This window comes from Oryctolagus cuniculus, chromosome 8 (assembly GCF_051225735.1).
Source record: "Oryctolagus cuniculus isolate XC-2025 breed Fujian yellow rabbit chromosome 8, ASM5122573v1, whole genome shotgun sequence".
Taxonomy (NCBI): domain Eukaryota; kingdom Metazoa; phylum Chordata; class Mammalia; order Lagomorpha; family Leporidae; genus Oryctolagus; species Oryctolagus cuniculus.
In genome coordinates, this window is record NC_142874.1 from 370,572 (window position 1) to 388,862 (window position 18,291).

Below are 18,291 nucleotides of genomic sequence, written 5' to 3' on the forward strand. Positions count from 1 at the left end.
TATAACTGGGTCTTGGGCCTCCTTCGCTGTTTCTCCCAGGGGTTGTTGCGTATGGCTGTTTTTGGTGTCCTCTGTTGTGTGGTGTTCATTGTGGTTTCCTGCTAGGAGTCGGATTCGTCTCTCTGGGGTCCAAATGGGTTGTGTAGCTCCCTGTGGAAAAAAACAAGCAACACCTCATACCCTCTGTAACAGAGGGAATGGGCCTTTCCATTTGTTATCCTGTAAATCCTTCCACATGATCCATTGTGTCTGCCCCTTGTCATTTAAAGAGTCATGCAGTTCTGCAGGCATCTTTCCATTTTTCTTTTTGTTTAAAAAATTTATAGTATAAAGGGCTAAGGCCAAAGCATCCTTATTGGACACTGCATATTCCCCTATTCCCCCTTTTTGTTTATTAATAAAATTTTTCAAATACAAGTGGGTGCGTTCTATAATAGCTTGACCTTGAGGGTTATAAGGTATGCCCGTAATGTGGATGATGCCAAATTCTTTTACAAAGGTGGCAAACTGAGCCGAAGTGTATGCTGGCCCATTGTCAGTTTTTAAAATTTGGGGGACACCCCAAGCTGCAAAAGACTGTAGGCAATGTTGAATAACTTGTTGAGTGCCTTCCTTGTGAAGGGCCGTGGCCATAACCACGTCCGAGTACGTGTCCACTGTAACGCAGCTCTGACGGCCAAAAGAGGGAATGTGTGTGACATCCATCTGCCAGATGTGACAGGGTTTAAGGCCACGTGGGTTGGCCCCAGCGGGTATTTTGGGAACTATATTAACTACGCATTTTTCACAAGCCTTAACAATATTTTCTGCCTCTTTGCAGGGAATATGGTACTTCATGCTTAAAGTGGTACTATTTACATGCCAATTGGAATGATATTGTTTGGCCTGTTCAACACTTGTACAGACAAGCAAAAAACGTGAATAATGATTGGCCAAAGCATTGCCCCGACTAAGTGACCCAGGTAAATTTGAATGAGCTCGAATATGGTCTATAAAAATGGGGTAATTTCACAGTGTTAGCAAAGTTTGAAGTTTTTCTAAATAGGGATAAACAGTGGATAATTTTGGAAACATTGCATGCCTGGTCAAGCAATTTTACTACATTTACTACATAAGCACTATCTGAAAGTATATTTAGTGGACCTTGTTTCTTTGTTAAAACCAAAGCAATAATGGCTAATTCTGCATGTTGGGGAGAGGGAGAGGCAGCCAAAACAAAATATCGTTGATTGCCAATTACTGCAACTCCAGTTCCTCCTTTGGCTCCATCAGTGAACACAGTGGGGGCTCCCTCTATAGTTTGTTTATGCACCTTTTGAATCTGTCTGATTGGAATATAAGTACAAAAGGAAACAAAGGGGTGATTTGGGTAATGATTATCTACAGTTATGTGTAATATTAAAACAATATAAACCCATGCCCAATTTTCTCTTGTCCAGGCCTCAACAGCCTCCTTGCTAAATGGCGTAACACAACGTATTGGAAGCTTTCCAGAAATTTCAACTGTTCTTTTCACTGCGGTTAATATCAAATCTGCCACGGCCTGGCCATGGGTATATAAGATTCGAGGTAAATGTGCATGTGGATACACAAACAATAGAGGATCTCCTTGCCAAATTACTGCAAAGGGATATAACTGTTCCATAAACACCAGGATTTCTAAAGGTTCGGAAGGGTCACATCTTTGCATTTGGGTGTTTTTTAAGCGAGTCTCGACTTCATGCAAGACTGCAGTTGCTTCTGGAGTCAGCTCTCATGGTGAAGTGAGCTGTGAATCCCCTTCCAAAATTTTGAACAGTGGAAGCATTTCCTCAGTAGTCAATTTACAATAGGGTCATATCCATTTTAGATTTCCACATAATTTTTGAAAATCGTTTAAGGTTTTTAGTCCTGTAGTTGCAATGGTAGACTCCAAATTTATTGGCGTTAGCTTAAGTCCCAAATATTGAATTACCATGTCCTATTGAACCTTTTCTGGTGCTATTTGTAATTCTGCTGCCTGTAAACACTTGCTCAGCATGGTAAATGCTGCCTGCAGTTGTTCCTCAACAGCGGCTGCTAACAATAGATCATCCATATAATGCAAAAGATATATTTGAGGGTACAGTTGGCGAACAGGTTCTACAGCCCATGGTACATACAGCTGACACAAGGTGGGGCTATTAGTCATGCCTTGGGGGAGAACTTTCCATTCATACCTTTTGTTGGGCTCTGCATGGTTTATTGAAGGAACTGTAAATGCAAATCTTTGGGTATCATTTTCATGCAAAGGAATGCTAAAGAAACAATCTTTAAGATCTACTACAATAATAGGCCAATGCTTAGGAATCATGGTTGGAACAGGGAGCCCTGGCTGTAAAGCTCCCATAGGTTGCATCTGTTGATTAATAGCTCTGAGATCATGCAATAATCGGTACTTGCCTGATTTTTTCTTTATAACAAAAAAAGGTGTATTCCAGGGGGAGATGGAGGGTTGAAGGTGACCTGCCTCCAATTGTTGTTGGACTAATTTATGTATGGCAGCCAATTTTTCTCAAGAAAGGGGCCACTGTGTTATCCACACTGGCTTATTATCTAGCCAAGTAAGTGGCAGGGGCTGCCTCTCAGTGACCCCTACGAAAAACCCAGACCCTGCCTTCCCTCATTGGGCCTTGGGGAGATGGGCTCCATCCTCCCTTGTCCTTCTATTCCCAATCCTCCGCATGAATAGCCCATTCTTTTCATCATCTTCCAACCCCAGGGAATGGGCCGCAGTAGGATCATTAGTTAATTGAACTTGTAATTGTTCTAGTATGTCCCTACCCCATAGAGTAATAGGAATGGTGCACACATATGGTTGCACCTTGCCTCTATTGCCTTCTTGGTCCTGCCAGTCCAAAACCTGGGCACTCCTGGGAGGGGCACATGTGGTGCCTAGACCCACCAATGTATTGTCCCCCTCCTGTAGGGGCCATGACTTAGACCAGTCCTGCTCAGAGATAACAGACACATCAGCACCCGTGTCTAATAAGCCACGGATGGCTTTTCCCTTTATGGTGATGGTCCATATGGGGTGGTTGCTGAGTGACAAGGACAGGGCTGCAAAATTTCTGCCCTGAATGCCCCATTTATCAATTGCAGGTGTCATAATTATTAGTTGGGCTACCGGCTGTGATGGCAATAACTGTGTAATCCCCTTGGTAGAATGAAGTAAGACCTTGAGCTTTTTACAGGGTAATTGAATAATTCCTGTCACTACCATTAAACCCTTAAGGGCATTTGTGGCTTTTCCTATGGTGATTCCAATACCTTCCCATTCTAATAGAGAGTCCTGGGACTCTACGCTGACTGCTTGAACCCCCATCTGTGGTGTTAGCACTGTATAGTCAGTGGCTCGTAACTCTATACACCGAATGTTTGGGCTGTCCCTTGAGCTTGTCCCCTTCCTAGGGCTGTCTGTGATGCCTGCACCCATTGAGTTTGTGGGCCCCTGGGTGCTGGGGCCCGATTTCCATTTTTTGTTCTTGGCTGCCACTGTCCTGCTACCCCCCGCACTGATGTCTGGACAAGGGGGTTGCCAGCCTTATCCTGTTTAGAATAACACTCATTGGCCCAATGATTGCCTTTTCCACAGAGAGGACACAGCCCTGGCTGATGGCCTGGGGGTTTGGGGTCCTTACACTCCCTTTTGAGATGTCCTTCCTTCCCGCATTTCAAACATTTACGTCCTGACATATCGCTCTGCAGCATCTTTGCCATGACTACAGCTGCGTGCGACCCCGAGGCAACATCATCCATAACATCTCTACAAATTTTTAGGAATGTGGGGATGTCCTTGTGCTGCCACTGTCTCAGGGCTTCTCAACAAGTCTTATTGGCTTGTTCATAGGCTAGCCTGCGGACCAGAGGCATAGCTTCATCCACTGTCTCAAAAATATTTCCTGCCGCCTCCATGAACCTGTTCACAAAGTCTGCGTAGGGTTCACTGGGTCCCTGTACAATTTTTGATAGACTGTGCCTGATTTCCCCCTTTTTTGGAGTAACTTTCCAGGCCCTACGGGCTAGCTCCCTGACTTGCATCAGCACCTTGTTGGGGCACCTTGGCTGCCTGTTTTCGTCATTAAAGGCGCCCTGACTGGTATGCATATCCTCAGTCCATGCAGGTTGACCATTTTGGGCATTGTATTTAGCTTGTTCTATGGCTAGTTCTCTGTAGGCTGCCATAAAACAGGAAATCCCCACTGCCTAGCACAGCCTTTGATAGATTTCTCCAGTCATCTGGGATTAATCCCTGCGTCCCTATATTTTCCAGCACTGCCTTTGTGAAATTAGCGTGTGGGCCATATAACTGCATGGCCTGTTGCAATTCTTTTAGCAATTTATGATCCAGAGGAGACCATCCCCTGTTGCCCTGTGCATCCAAGATCACAGGAAACACCTGTCCTGGCTGGTGGAATTTTGTCCAGTCTGGAGTGTTATGCCCTTTACTCCTTAGCAGTGACCGGGGTTCCTGACTTCCATCTCCCAGAGTTGGGTCGTCGGGAGGGCTCCCAAAGGATTCCCCTTTAGACAGAGTGAGCGGCCACCACCCGGGCCGATCTGCAAGGGATAGATTGGCCATTCTCTGTGTACTTGGCTCCTCCCCACAGGGAGGCACAGTTGGCGGTGGCCTCCCTCCGTCTGCATCTTGTGAGCCCTCCAGCTCTTCCTGATTCCCTACCTGACTTCCAGAAAGTGACTCCCTCAGTAAGTTCTCTAAGATTTCAGTACCCTCATCTAGCAAGGCTCCTATTCTTTCTGAGGGGTCATTGAGCGCCTGCTCGATGAGCTGCCACAGGCGAAGCATTTCTGCCGGCTTCCCAGCGGTGCGTAACTGTCTCCCTACCCGCTTCCACTGGTCCTCATCGAGATTACCCTTTTCCACAAACCAGGGTGAAACCCTTGCAACTGCTCTGGTGAATGCACAAACAGTGGCCGCTTTGATGGGTGTCCCCGTAGTCTTTAACAAGCGGCTCAATAGTAAACGCAACCTAGTTGTTGACTGAGTATTTCCCATGGCTTCAAGTTACCTTTTTAATCTCCCGTCTCTAGGACGGCACCGCGGTCTAGTCCTAGGTCTTACACCACCTAGACTCCAGTGTATGCATGCTCTTATGGTAAAATAACCTTACCTTTCCCGGCGACTCCAGCGATCTGAGTCACGGCACCACCTGTCACTCCACCGCCCGCGGAAGAACGACGAGACTCGCCGGTTGATCTGTCTTATAGACTTCTTTATTGTAAAAGCAGGGTTACAGCAGTGAAAGGAGAAAGCTAGAAAAGCAGAAGAAGAAGCCGCCCCCCACAGCAGTCCTCATGGTATATATCCCCTGAGCCTCTCCATCCCCAGTAACAGTTCATGCCCAGCCACTGTCCACGCTCCGCTGGTCCAATCAGTACTTAGTTCACGTGAAGAACATGCCATTCAAGTCCAATCAAGTAGCAGGGCATGTAGTCACCGGGGCAGCTCACTTGTGCTATCTCAACAGGTTATTTTGGAATGCTTGTGCTGCAACGGTCATTCAATGTGGTTAGCACTTCCCGAACTGTTATGTCCAATATGGTTGCCACATAGGCCGTGTGCCAGCAAGAGTGAGGAAGTTCCCATAGATGGCCAGCCTGTAGTTCCCCACATCCCTTTTAAGTGCCTTAACATATCTTTTAAATAAACCGTACTCTGTAATTAGGTGCATATACATTTGTAATAGTTACATCTTCCTGTTGAATTGATCCCTTAATCATTATATAGTGCCCCTCTTTGTCTCTCTTAACAGTTTTTGTGTTAATGTTTATTTTGTCTGATATTTATATGGCTACACCTGCTTTATTTTGGTTTCTGTTGGCATGGAATATCTTTTTCCAACCTTTCACTTTCAGTTGGCATGCATCTTTGTTGGAAAGATGTGTTTCTTGTAGGCAGCAAATGGGTTTTATTTCTTAATCCATTCAGCCAGTCTGTGCCTTTTAACTGGAGAGTTGAGTCCATTAATGTTAAATATGACTATTGATAAATAGTAACTTTGCCCTGCCATTTTCCCAAAGATATTTTCTAGTATATGCTTTGAACTTCCTATATCTTTTACTGGTATGTTTTCTTCCTTTATCTTCTTTCATATTGATGACCATGTTTCTGTGTTTCTGTGTGTAGCACATCTTTAAGCATTTTTTGCAGGGCTGAACGAGTGGCGACAAGTTCTTTCAATTTCTGTTTTCTATGGAAGGTCTTTATTTCACCTTCATTCACAAATGAGAGCTTTGCAGGATATAATATTCTGGGCTGGCAGTTTTTCTCTCTTAGTACCTGGGCTATATCTTAACATTCCCTCCTAGCCTGTAGGGTTTCTGATGAGAAGTCTTCTGTGAGTCTAATTGGAGATCCTCTGTGAGTAATCTGAGGTTTCTCTCTTGCACATTATAGAATCTTTTCTTTATGTTTCACTGTGGTGAGTTTAATTACAATGGGTCGTGGTGAGGATCTCTTTTGGTCATGTTTATTAGAGGTTCTATGAGCTTCCTGTACTAGGATGTCTCTGTCCTCCAAACCCGGGAAGTTTTCTGCTAGTATCTCACTAAAAAGGCCATCTAATCCTTTCTCCCTCTCCATGCTTTCAGGAACTCCTAGAACCCAAATGTTGTGTTTTTTAATAGTATCCTATAGATTCCCAACAATATTTTTTAGATTTCTAATTTCCTCTTCTTTTCTTTGGTTTCACTGTCTGCTTTCCTGTTCTCTGTCTTCTAAGTCCAATATTCTCTCTTCTGCTTCACTAATTCTATTTTTAAGGCTCTCAAGTGCATTTGTCATTTGATCTATTGAATTGTTCATTTCATTATGATTTCTCTTCACTGTCACAGTTTCATGTTCTGCTAATTGCTTCATTTCATTTTGATTCCTCCTTAATATTTCATTTTTGCAAGAGAGATTTTCTATCCTGTCCAGTAAGGATTTCTGTAGTTCAATAATTTGTTTTTGAGAACTTCTTAATGTTCTTATCAATTTTTTGAGATCTGCTTCTTGCATTTCTTCTATCATCATCTTCATAATCCTGAATTGGAGTGTCTTGTTCATTTGGGGGTGTCATAGTGTCTTCCTTGTTCTTGTTTCCTTGGTTTCTACGGTTGTTGCTTGGCATTGTGGAGATATTCTTTGCTTTCTTCACTGTGGTGGTTTTTCTCATTATACTATGACTCTAGATTAAGTGGACTATCTGCTTTTGATGGATCCTTAGAGGCTGTGATGGGTGTGGCCAAAGAGTTCTGTTTGGTTCTTCAAGGTTAAGGGTGTGCCAAAGGTGACTAACCCAGGTTATTCTCTCTCACTCTCTCTCTCTCTCTCTCTCTCTCTCTGTCTTTGACTCAGAAGGGAAGTAATTCCATATCGCTGAGTGGAATGGAGGGTAGTAGATGTATGAAATCTGGCCCCTGTGGGTATTCGTCTGCTCTACCCCAAGGACCACACAAAGGGCCTATGCAGCCCTCAATGTGGTCTCAAATTTCTCTGCAGTCTCCCACTGGGTTGCCAAGGTTACTGAGTTTGTGTACTCTGTGAGTTCTCTCGCCCACCCTCAGATTTTCACAGTCTCAGTTCATTAGCTCCACACCTTCACTTGGTCCTAACCTCCTGTTATTTCTCTCCACCAGAGTCAAAGTTTTTCTGCTTGGCTGATGGTGGGTGCTGCTTTATGTGTGTCCGAAATGGCGCCTGCTCTTTGTCTTGCTCAGCTTTGTAAGGTGAGTGGAGAGAGAGGCTCGCGTCCATGCCAGTTCCCCTTATTTATTCATTTTTTTCTCTCCTCCCGTCAGCCTGGTGAACTTTCCCTAGCAGGGCTTCAAGCCTCATTTCCTCTAGGCTCTTTCTGCCTTTCCCCACCAATGTCTTGGGCTACCAAGTTTTTTGTCTCACCTCCCCTTCCACCGCTGGTGCGCAGACTCCACGGCTAGGCTTCCGAGCCATGGGTGTCCTTGCTCTCCCCATAGGTCCTCCATGTCACATCCACTAGATCCAGAAGAGTTTCCTCTGCAATTTTTTTTTCCCAAGCCTTTCCCTGAGACTACAGTAACTCCACTTTTATTAAACTATCTTTTCCCGGACTATTTGTGCATGCCCTCACTATTCCACCATCTTGGCTCTGCCCCACAAAAAGCTATTTTAACATCCATTATAAATTAAACCTATTTTATTTAAAATGACCAAAAACTCACAGTTGTAGCCAAATTTACACACACACAGAGTTTATTTGATTTTCATGTTCAGTGTAGTGCATCTTACTATAGTATGCTACTTTAAGACCAATGATGCTTCTATCTTATAATTTCACCTAGGCAGAATATATTGGTTTCATTTGTGCAGCTTAAAATGAGAGATTATGGAAAGCATGAAAGTAATTTCTCAACAGTCTTGTTAGAGATAGGCATATGATCTTTGGATGTTTCTACTGGAAGTCAAGATTGTCCAGTTGAGCTACTTAGTGCCATAGGGGCTATATAATATGAATCATGTGGATATTTAGAAAGTTTAAGTCTTCTGTTCACCAAATAGCTTTTTGATTCTTTTAATGTAAAAAGAGTCTCATAATGATGTATAATTTGGGACATGCTCAAGCTGACTTGCCCCAAATGGTAGAGTTAAAAACATACCAGGGGATTCCAATTCAATCCCATCAGGGTGGCATGTACCAATGCCATCTCACTATTCCAAGTGATCAATTTCAGTTCACAATTGATCATAATGAAAGGACTAAGAGTCAAAGGGAGCACATAAACAAGTCTAGTACCTGCTAACACTAACCGATGGAATAAATAAAGGGGAGAGTGATCCAACATGGGAAGTGAGATACTCAGCAGACTCATAGAATGGCAGATGTCCTAAATAGCACTCTGGCCTCAGAATCAGCCCTAAAGGCATTCGGATCTGGCTGGAAAACCCATGAGAGTATTTCAGGCATGGAAAGCCAAGACACTCTGGCAAAAGATCTCTGCGAGTGAGATCCCAGTGGACAGAACAGGTCTTCAAAGAAGGAGGTACCTTTCTCTGAAGGGAGGAGAGAACCTCCACTTTGACTATGACCTTGTCTAAACAAGATAAGAATCAGAGAACTCAGAGGGCTTCCATAGCCTTGGAAACTCATGACTGGAGCATAGGGAGACTACTGATGCCATAGACAGGAGTGTCAATTGGTAGTCAACAACAGGAGTCACTGTGCACTTACTCCTCATGTAGGATCTCTGTCCTTAATGTGCTGTGCATTGAGATTTAATGCTATAACGAGTACTCAAACAGTATATTTCACTTTGTGTTTCTATGGGGGTGCAAACTGTTGAAATCTTTACTTAATGTATGCTAAACTGATCTTCTGTAAAAAAAAAAAAGAAATTATCAATTCCCAACTAGACTCTCACTGGGATTAAACATGACAATAGGTCTGATCTGATTTCATCATCATTTAAAAAAATCATCTATTATTTTTCACTTTATGTTTCTGTGTGGGAGCAAACTGTTGAAATCCTTACTTAAGGTATACTAAGCTGATCTTCTGTATATTAAGATAATCGAAAATGAATCTTGATGTGAATGGAAGGGGAGAGGGAGTGGGAAAGGGGAGGGTTGTGGGTGGGAGGGACGGTATGTGGGGGAAGCCATTGTAATCCATAAATCGTACTTTGGAAATTTATATTCATTAAATAAAAGTTAAAAAAAAGTCTCATAATGTAAAAAGACAAGTTGTATAATCAATTTTAAATATGAATCCAGAAAAATTATAGTCACTAATATACATGTACATATATTTCAAAATGTATGTAGGCTATGAATATAAGTTGTTGCAAAAAATTGAATTGATGCATTATGAGAAGTCTTACAAAGTTCAGAAAAAAGCATGTATTATGAAAAAACCACATGGATTTCAAATTGTGCAACAAAATAGATATCTTTTAGTTTCATTTACCCATGATTTTAAAAAGTAGTCTCATATATAATATATGCAACTATAACTGTATATAGTAGAAAAACTCTCATATATTTATTTATCTAGACACATACATGCATACTTTAAAATTAGAACAGGGTAATGATAGGAGATACTAAGCAGTCAGTAATCTGGAGGAATTTAAATGTTCTCAGGAAGTCATGAGTAAAAGCTCTCAGTTTACAATAATTGGCAGGAACTTTCTTAATTGGATCCCCTGATCTTGCTTCTACAAGTGGCTTCCTGGACTTTACCTAGTCCCCAAAATAATTTTCTAAATATCTGGAATTTTCCTTTTTCCTGATAAAATTTAGCAACGTCTGAAATTATTGTTGGACCTCATACTCCCTTGTGGGTCTACATAGCCTTCCAAGCATGCTTTATACATGTGAGTGAGAAGACACATAGCCTTTTTTTTAACTTTTATTTAATGAATATAAATTTCCAAACTACAGAATATGGATTACAATGGCTTCCCCCTCATAACGTCACTCCAACCCGCAACCCTCCCCTTATCCACTCCCTCTCCCCTTCCATTCACATCAAGATTCATTTTCGATTCTCTTTATATACAGATCAGTTTAGCATACATTAAGTAAAGATTTCAACAGTTTGCTCCCACACAGAAACATAAAGTGAAAAATACTGTTTGAGTACTAGTTATAGCATTAAATCTCAATGTACAGCACACTAAGGACAAAGATCCTACATGAGGAGTAAGTGCACAGTGACTCCTGTTGTTGACTTAACAAATTGACACTCTTGTTTATAGCATCAGTAATCACCCTAGGCTCTTGTCATGAGCTGCCAAGGCTATGGAAGCCTTTTGAGTTCACTGACTCTGATCATATTTAGACAAGGTCATAGTCAAAGTGGAAGTTCTCTCTTCCCTTCAGAGAAAGGTACCTCCTTCTTTGATGACCCATTCTTTCCACTGGGATCTCACTCGTGGAGATCTTTCATTTAGGTTTTATTTTCCCCCCAGAGTGTCTTGGCTTTCCATGCCTGAAATACTCTCATGGGCATTTCAGCCGGATCCACATGACTTAAGGGCTGATTATGAGGCCAGAGTGCTGTTAGGACATTTGCCATTCTATGGGTCTGCTGTGTATCTCACTTCCCATGTTGGATCATTCTCTCCCTTTTTTATTCTATCAGCTAGTATTTGCAGACACTATTCTTGTTTATGTGATCCCTTTGGTTCTTAGTCCTACCATTACGATCAATTGTGAACAGAAATTGATCACTGGGACTAGTGAGATGGCATTGGTACATGCCACCTCGATAGGATTGAATTTGAATCCCCTGGTATGTTTCTAAATCTACCGTTTGAGGTAAGTCAGCTTGACCATGTCCTGAATTGCACATCTCTTCCCTCTCTTATTCCCACTCTTACATTTAACAGCAATCACTTTTCAGTTAAGTTTCAGCACTTAAGAAGAATTGTGTATTGATTACAGTATTCAACCAAAAGTATTAGGTAGAACAAACAACAAAAAATACTAAGAGGGATAACATATAAAGCTGCTCATCAACAGTCAGGGTGAGGGCTGATCAAGTCACTGTATCTCATAGTGTTCATTTCACTTTAACAGGTTTCCTTTTTGCTGCTCAGTTAGTTGTCACCTATCAAGGAGAACAAGTGGTATTTGTGCCTTTGGGATTGGCTTATTTCACTCAGCATAATGTTTTCCAAATTCCTAACAGGGATCACTTTTCAGTTAAAATTTAAACACCTAAGAATAATTGTGTGTTAATTACAGAGTTCAACCAATGGTACTAGAACAAAAAAAATACTAAAATGGATAAATATTACATTGTACATCAACAGTCAGGACAAGAGCTGATCAAGTCACTGTTTCTCATAGTGTCCATTTCACTTCAACAAGTTTCCCCTTTGGTGCTCAGTTAGTTGTCACCAATCAGGGAGAACATATGATATTTGTCCCTTTGGGATTGGCTTAATTCACTCAGCATGATATTTTCCAAATTCCTCCATCTTGTTGCAAATGACTGGGTTTCGTTGTTTTTGACTGCTGTATCGTATTCTATAGAGTACATGTCCCATAATTTCTTTATCCAGTCTACTGTTGATGGGCATTTGGGTTGGTTCCAGGTCTTAGCTATTGTGAATTGAGCTGCAATAAACATTAATGTGCAGACAGCTTCTTTGTTTGCCAATTTAATTTCCTTTGGGTAAATTCCAAGGAGTGGGATGGCTGGGCTGAACGGTAGGGTTATCTTCAGGTTTCTGAGGAATCTCCAGACTGACTTCCATAGTGGCTTAACCAGTTTGCATTCCCACCAACAGTGGGTTAGTGTCCCTTTTTCCCCACACCCTCTCCAGCATCTATTGTTGGTAGATTTCTGTGGGGAGCAATCCGGACTAGACTAAGTTACTCGAATTAGGACTTATTCTATGCATCTGCTCTCCCACAATATGGTGCTGGGAGAGAAGTAAACAGCTTCCGCACAGCTGCCTCCAGTTCAACTAATAAACTGTAGGACTTGCTCCTGATTGGTGGAGAGCAGCGTACTCGGCGTGTGGGCAGCCGAGTTAGGATTGGCGGAGGAGGACTATAAAGGAGGAGAGAGACGGCATGCATGAGGAACATCTATGGGGAACATCTAAGGGAACCCGTGCAGCCCCCGAGAGAACCGGCCGGCGGTGTGCCGCTCCCCTGCGGAAGTGGGGAATGCGGCCAGGGGGAACTGCCCTTCCACGGAGGTGGAAGGGATAGTAGCCAACCCGGGAAGAACCAGCAGCAAACCCGGGGAGGGCCGAGCAGACGAAAGAACAGCGCAGGGTCCTGTGTCGTTCCTCCACGAAGAGGGGGAGCGACATAATGGTGCCGTGACTCGGATATGAAGCCTAGGCAGGGTTTAGTGTCGTTCCTCCACGAAGAGGGGGAGCGACAGATTTCTGTTTGTGAGCCTTTCTAACCGGGATGAGGTGGAACCTCATTGTGATTTTGATTTGCATTTCCCTGATTGCTAGTGATCTTGAACATTTTTTCATGTGTCTGTTTGCCATTTGGATTTCCTCTTTTGTAAAATGTCTATTGAGGTCCTTGGCCCATCTCTTAAGTGGGTTGCTTGTTTTGATCTTGTAGAGTTTCTTGATTTCTTTGTAGATTCTGGTTATCAACCCTTTATCAGTTGCATAGTTTGCAAATATATTTTCCCATTCTGTCGGTTGTCTCTTCACTTTCCTGACTGTTTCTTTTGCAGTACAGAAACTTCTCAATTTGATGCAATCCCAATAGTTAATTTTGATTGACTTCCTGTGCTTCTGGGGTGTTTTCTAAGAAGTCGTTGCCGGTACCTATATCTTTAGGGTTTTTCCAATGCTCTCTAATAATTTGATGGTGTCAGGTCGTAGATTTAAGTCTTGAATCCATGTTGAGTGGATTTTTGTGTAAGGTGAAAGGTAGGGGTCTTGCTTCATGATTCTGCACGTGGAAATCCAATTTTCCCAGCACCATTTATTGAATAGACTGTCCTTACTCCAGGGATTGGTTTTGGATCCTTGATCAAATATGAGTTGGCTGTAGATGTTTGGATTGATTTCTGGTGTTTCAATTCTGTTCCATTGGTCTATCCATCTGTTTCTGTACCAGTACCATGCTGTTCTGATTACAACTGCCCTGTAGTATGTCCTGAAATCTGGTATTGTGATGCCTCCGGCTTTGTTTTTTTGTACAAGATTGCTTTAGCTATTCGAGGTCTCTTGTGCCTCCATATGAATTTCAGCACCATCTTTTCCAGATCTGAGAAGAATGTCTTCAGTATCTTGATTGGGATTTCATTGAATCTATAAATTGCTTTTGGGAGAATGGACATTTTGGTGATATTGATTCTTCCAATCCATGAGCATGGAAGATTTTTCCATTTCTTGGTATCTTCTTGTATTTCTTTCTTTAAGGTTTTGTAATTTTCATCGTGGAGATCTTTAACGTCCTTGGTTAAGTTTATTCCAAGGTATTTGATTGTTTTTGTAGCTATTGTGAATGGGATTGATCTTAGCAGTTCTTCCTCAGCCATGGCATTGTCTGTGTATACAAAGGTTGTTGATTTTTGTGCATTGATTTTATACCCTGCTACTTTGCCAAAATCTTCTATGAGTTCCAATAGTCTCTTAGTAGAGTTCTTTGGGTCCCCTAAATAAAGAATCATATCATCTGCAAAGAGGGATAGTTTGAGTTCTTCCTTCCCAATTTGTATCCCTTTAATTTCTTTTTCTTGCCTAATAGCTCTGGCTAGAACCTCCAGAACTATATTGAATAGCAGTGGTGAGAGTGGGCATCCCTGTCTGGTACCAGATCTCAGTGGAAATGCTTCCAACTTTTCCCCATTGAATAGGATGTTGGCTGTGGGTTTTTCATAGATTGCTTTGATTGTATTGAGGAATTTTCCTTCTTAACCCAGTTTGCTTAGAGTTTTCATCATGAACGGGTGTTTTATTTTATCAAATGCTTTCTCGGCATCTATTGAGATAATCATATGGTTTTTCTTCTGCAATCTGTTAATGTGGTGTATCACATTGATTGCTTTGCACACATTAAACCATCCCTGCATACCAGGGATGAATCCCACTTGGTCTGGGTGGATGATTTTTTTTTTTTTTACATCTTTGTATGCTCTTTATTTCAAAAAATTCTAAAATGTATTTGAAAATGGTAAAACATGTTCAACACACTAAATTTTTTTTTTAACTTTTATTTAATGAATATAAATTTCCAAAGTACGGCTTATGGATTACAATGGCTTCCCCCCCATAACGTCCCTCCCACCTGCAACCCTCCCCTTTCCCATTCCCTCTCCCCTTCCATTCACATGAGGATTCATTTTCGATTCTCTTTATATACAGAAGATCAGTTTAGCATACATTAAGTAAAGATTTCTACAGTTTGCTCCCACACAGAAACATAAAGTGAAAAATAATAGATGATTTTTTAAATGATGATGAAATCAGATCAGACCTATTGTCATGTTTAATCCCAGTGAGAGTCTAGTTGGGAATTGATAATTTCTTCTTTTTTTTTTTTTTAACAGAAGAGCAGCTTAGTATACATTAAGTAAAGATTTCAACAGTTTGCACCCCCATAGAAACACAAAGTGAAATATACTGTTTGAGTACTCATTATAGCAGTAAGCCTCAATGTACAGCACATTAAGGACAGAGATCCTACATGAGGAGTAAGTGCACAGTGACTCCTGTTGTTGACTTTACCAATTGACACTCTTGTTTATGGCATCAGTAATCTCCCTATGCTCCAGTCATGAGTTTCCAAGGCTATGGAAGCCCCTTGAGTTCTCCGACTATTATCTTGTTTAGACAAGGTCATAGTCAAAGTGGAGGTTCAATCCTCCCTTCAGAAAGGTACCTCCTTCTTTGAAGACCCGTTCTTTCCACTGGGATCTCACTCACAGAGATCTTTCATTTAGGTTTTTTTTTTTTTTTTTTTTGCTAGAGTGTCTTGGCTTTCCATTCCTGAAATACTCTCATGGGCTTTTCAGCCAGATTGGAATGCATTTAGGGCTGATTCTGAGCCCAGAGTGCTGTTTAGGACATCTAGGTGGATGATCTTTCTGATGTGTTGTTGCATTCTATTGGCCAGAATTTTATTGAGGATTTTTGCATCTATGTTCATCAGGGATATTGGTCTGTAATTCTCTTTCAATGCTGCATCTTTTTCCGGCTTAGGAATTAAGGTGATGCTGGCTTCATAGAAAGAATTTGGGAGGACTCCCTCTTTTTTGATTGTTCTGAATAGTTTGAGAAGAATTGGAGTCAGTTCTTCTTTAAATGTCTGGTAGAATTCAGCAGTGAATCCGTCTGGTCCTGGGCTTTTCTTTCTTGGGAGGGCCTTTATTACTGTTTCAATTTCTGTCTCAGTTATGGGTCTGTTTAGGTTTTCGATGTCTTCCTGGTTCAATTTAGGTAGGTTGCATGTGTCCAGGAATCTATCCATTTCTGATAGGTTTCCCTGTTTGCTGGCATACAAGTCCTTGTAGTAATTTCTGATGATTCTTTTTATTTCTGTGGTGTCTGTTGTTACGTTTCCTTTTTCATCTCTGATTTTATTGATTTGGGTCTTTTCTTTTTTTAGTTAGTTGGGCCAGTGGGGTGTCAATTTTGTTTATTTTTTCAAAAAACCAGCTTCTCGCGTGGCTGATTTTTTGTAGTGTTTTTTGGGATTCAATCCTGTTAATTTCTTCTCTGATTTTAATGATTTCTCTTCTCCTACTAGATTTGGGTCTGGTTTGCTGTAGTTTTTCTAGATCCTTGAGGTGAATTGAAAGCTCATATCTTTGGTGCCTTTCCAATTTCTTAATGTAGGTACCTATTGATATAAACTTTCCTCTTAACACTGCTTTTGCTGCGTCCCATAAGTTTTGGTATGTTGTGCTGTTATCCTCATTTACTTCCAGAAAGTTTTTGATTTCTCTTTTAATTTCTTCTATGACCCATTGTTCATTCAGTGGCATGTTGTTCAATCTCCATGTGTTTGCGTATGCTCTAGGGTTCATGAGTTGCTAATTTCCAACTTAATTCCTTTATGGTCTGAGAAGCTGCATGGTGTGATTCTAATTCTTTTGAATTTGCTAAGACTTGCTTTATGGCCTAGTATGTAGTCAATCCTAGAGAAGGTTCCATATACTGCTGAGAAGAATGTAAAATCTTTAGCTGTAGGATTGAAAGTTCTGTATATATCTGTTAGATCCATTTGGGCTATAGTGTCATTTAAATCTACTGTCTCCTTGTTGATCTTCTGTCCTGTTGATCTGTCTATTTCTGAGAGTGGAGTATTGAAGTCCCCCAGTACTATTGTATTGGGGTCTAAGTCTCCCTTTAAGTCCCTTAACAAATCTTTTAGATAAACCGGTGCCCTGTAGTTAGGTGCATATACATTGATAATTGTTATATCTTCTTGTTGTATTGATCCCTTAATCATAATATAGTGTCCCTCTTTGTCTCTCTTAACAGTTTTTGTGGTAAAGTTTATGTTGTCCGATATTAAGATGACATAGCCTTGTTTTAAACAGATTATTTTTAATGATATATAGTCATTTGAAAGTCAAAGTTAGAGAGGAAGAGACAAATATTCCATCCACTGTTTCACTCCCCATATGCGCACAATAGTCAACTGGCTGGGCCACAAATTCCATCCATGTCTCCCAGGGAATGCAAAGGCCCAAGTACTTAGACCATCTTTGGTTTCTTTCCCAGGTGTATTAGCAGGGAGCTGGATTGAAGTGGAGCAACAGTGCCACAGAAAATCACCCATACACGATACCTGCATTGTAGGTATTGGCTTAATCTGTTGTGCCACAGTGCCGGTCCCAGATACTGTTATAGTTCATCTTTGGCAATATGTGTTACTCAATTTACTTATGATTTTATATCAAAGTAATAGGTTGTAAATGTAAATATATTTAATATATATTAAAAATATATAGAGATTTTGGAAATCTCTATAATTTTTTTTGAGTCTTCATTTATCCATCTGTCTCTTTCACCCTTCCTCCCTCCCTCACTCTACATTATTATCACCAATGTTTAATTATATGGGAAACAAGTGAAATGCCAAATACCAAAACTAATTTAATTATTGAATTTTTATCTTGAGTTGGGGTTTTCTTGTGGCAACTATATAAATTGAAGTTTTGTTTTAAAATTTAAGAATAGACCTAGGAATCTATACACATGATTATCTAAGTGTGTCAGTTATTTCCATTTTGCAGCTTTGGCAGCATCATTCTCTCATGTGTGCATGTCTTTTTCCTAAACCATTGAAGAGAAATTGAAGACTCTCTATCCTTTTACTATCAAATAGTTCTGTGTATAGTTTCTAGGAAAAATATGCCTTTTTTCTAGTAACAGCTATATAATAATTATGAAAGCCAGGAAACTTAATATTCACACATTATTATCTAACTCAAAGTAATCTCTTCTAAAACATAGCCATATGAATACTTAAGGTTATAACTCTACCAAAGCAAAAGGATATCCTTCTTGAGTATTTGTGGAAAATTATGTAGTTATAAAGTGATCATGATTAACTTTTGACAATTCTTTATCTAAACTTATAACTGCATGTACACTCTGATATATATAAAATATTATAAAGTATAAAAATTTGGAAAGTACAGAAAAATTTAAAAAAGAAACTATATGATTTGAGAGAAACCTTTATGCCTTTACACACATATACAGTTCAGTGTGAATATAATATATAATAGGCTTGATATCTTAATTTTTGTTTTATATAAAATTTATTCATGTAGTGAATATTTGATGAGA

General features: G+C 40.7%; 1 long non-coding RNA gene across 1 annotated transcript; it reads left to right on the top strand.

Moving 5' to 3' along the window:
- The first annotated feature begins 825 nt into the window (after positions 1–825).
- Positions 826–17,275, top strand: LOC138843443 (uncharacterized). Its single transcript, XR_011378145.2, has 3 exons — positions 826–962; positions 1,440–1,569; positions 17,218–17,275. It is a non-coding gene; the product is annotated as an uncharacterized LOC138843443 (long non-coding RNA).
- The last annotated feature ends 1,016 nt before the right edge of the window (positions 17,276–18,291 follow it).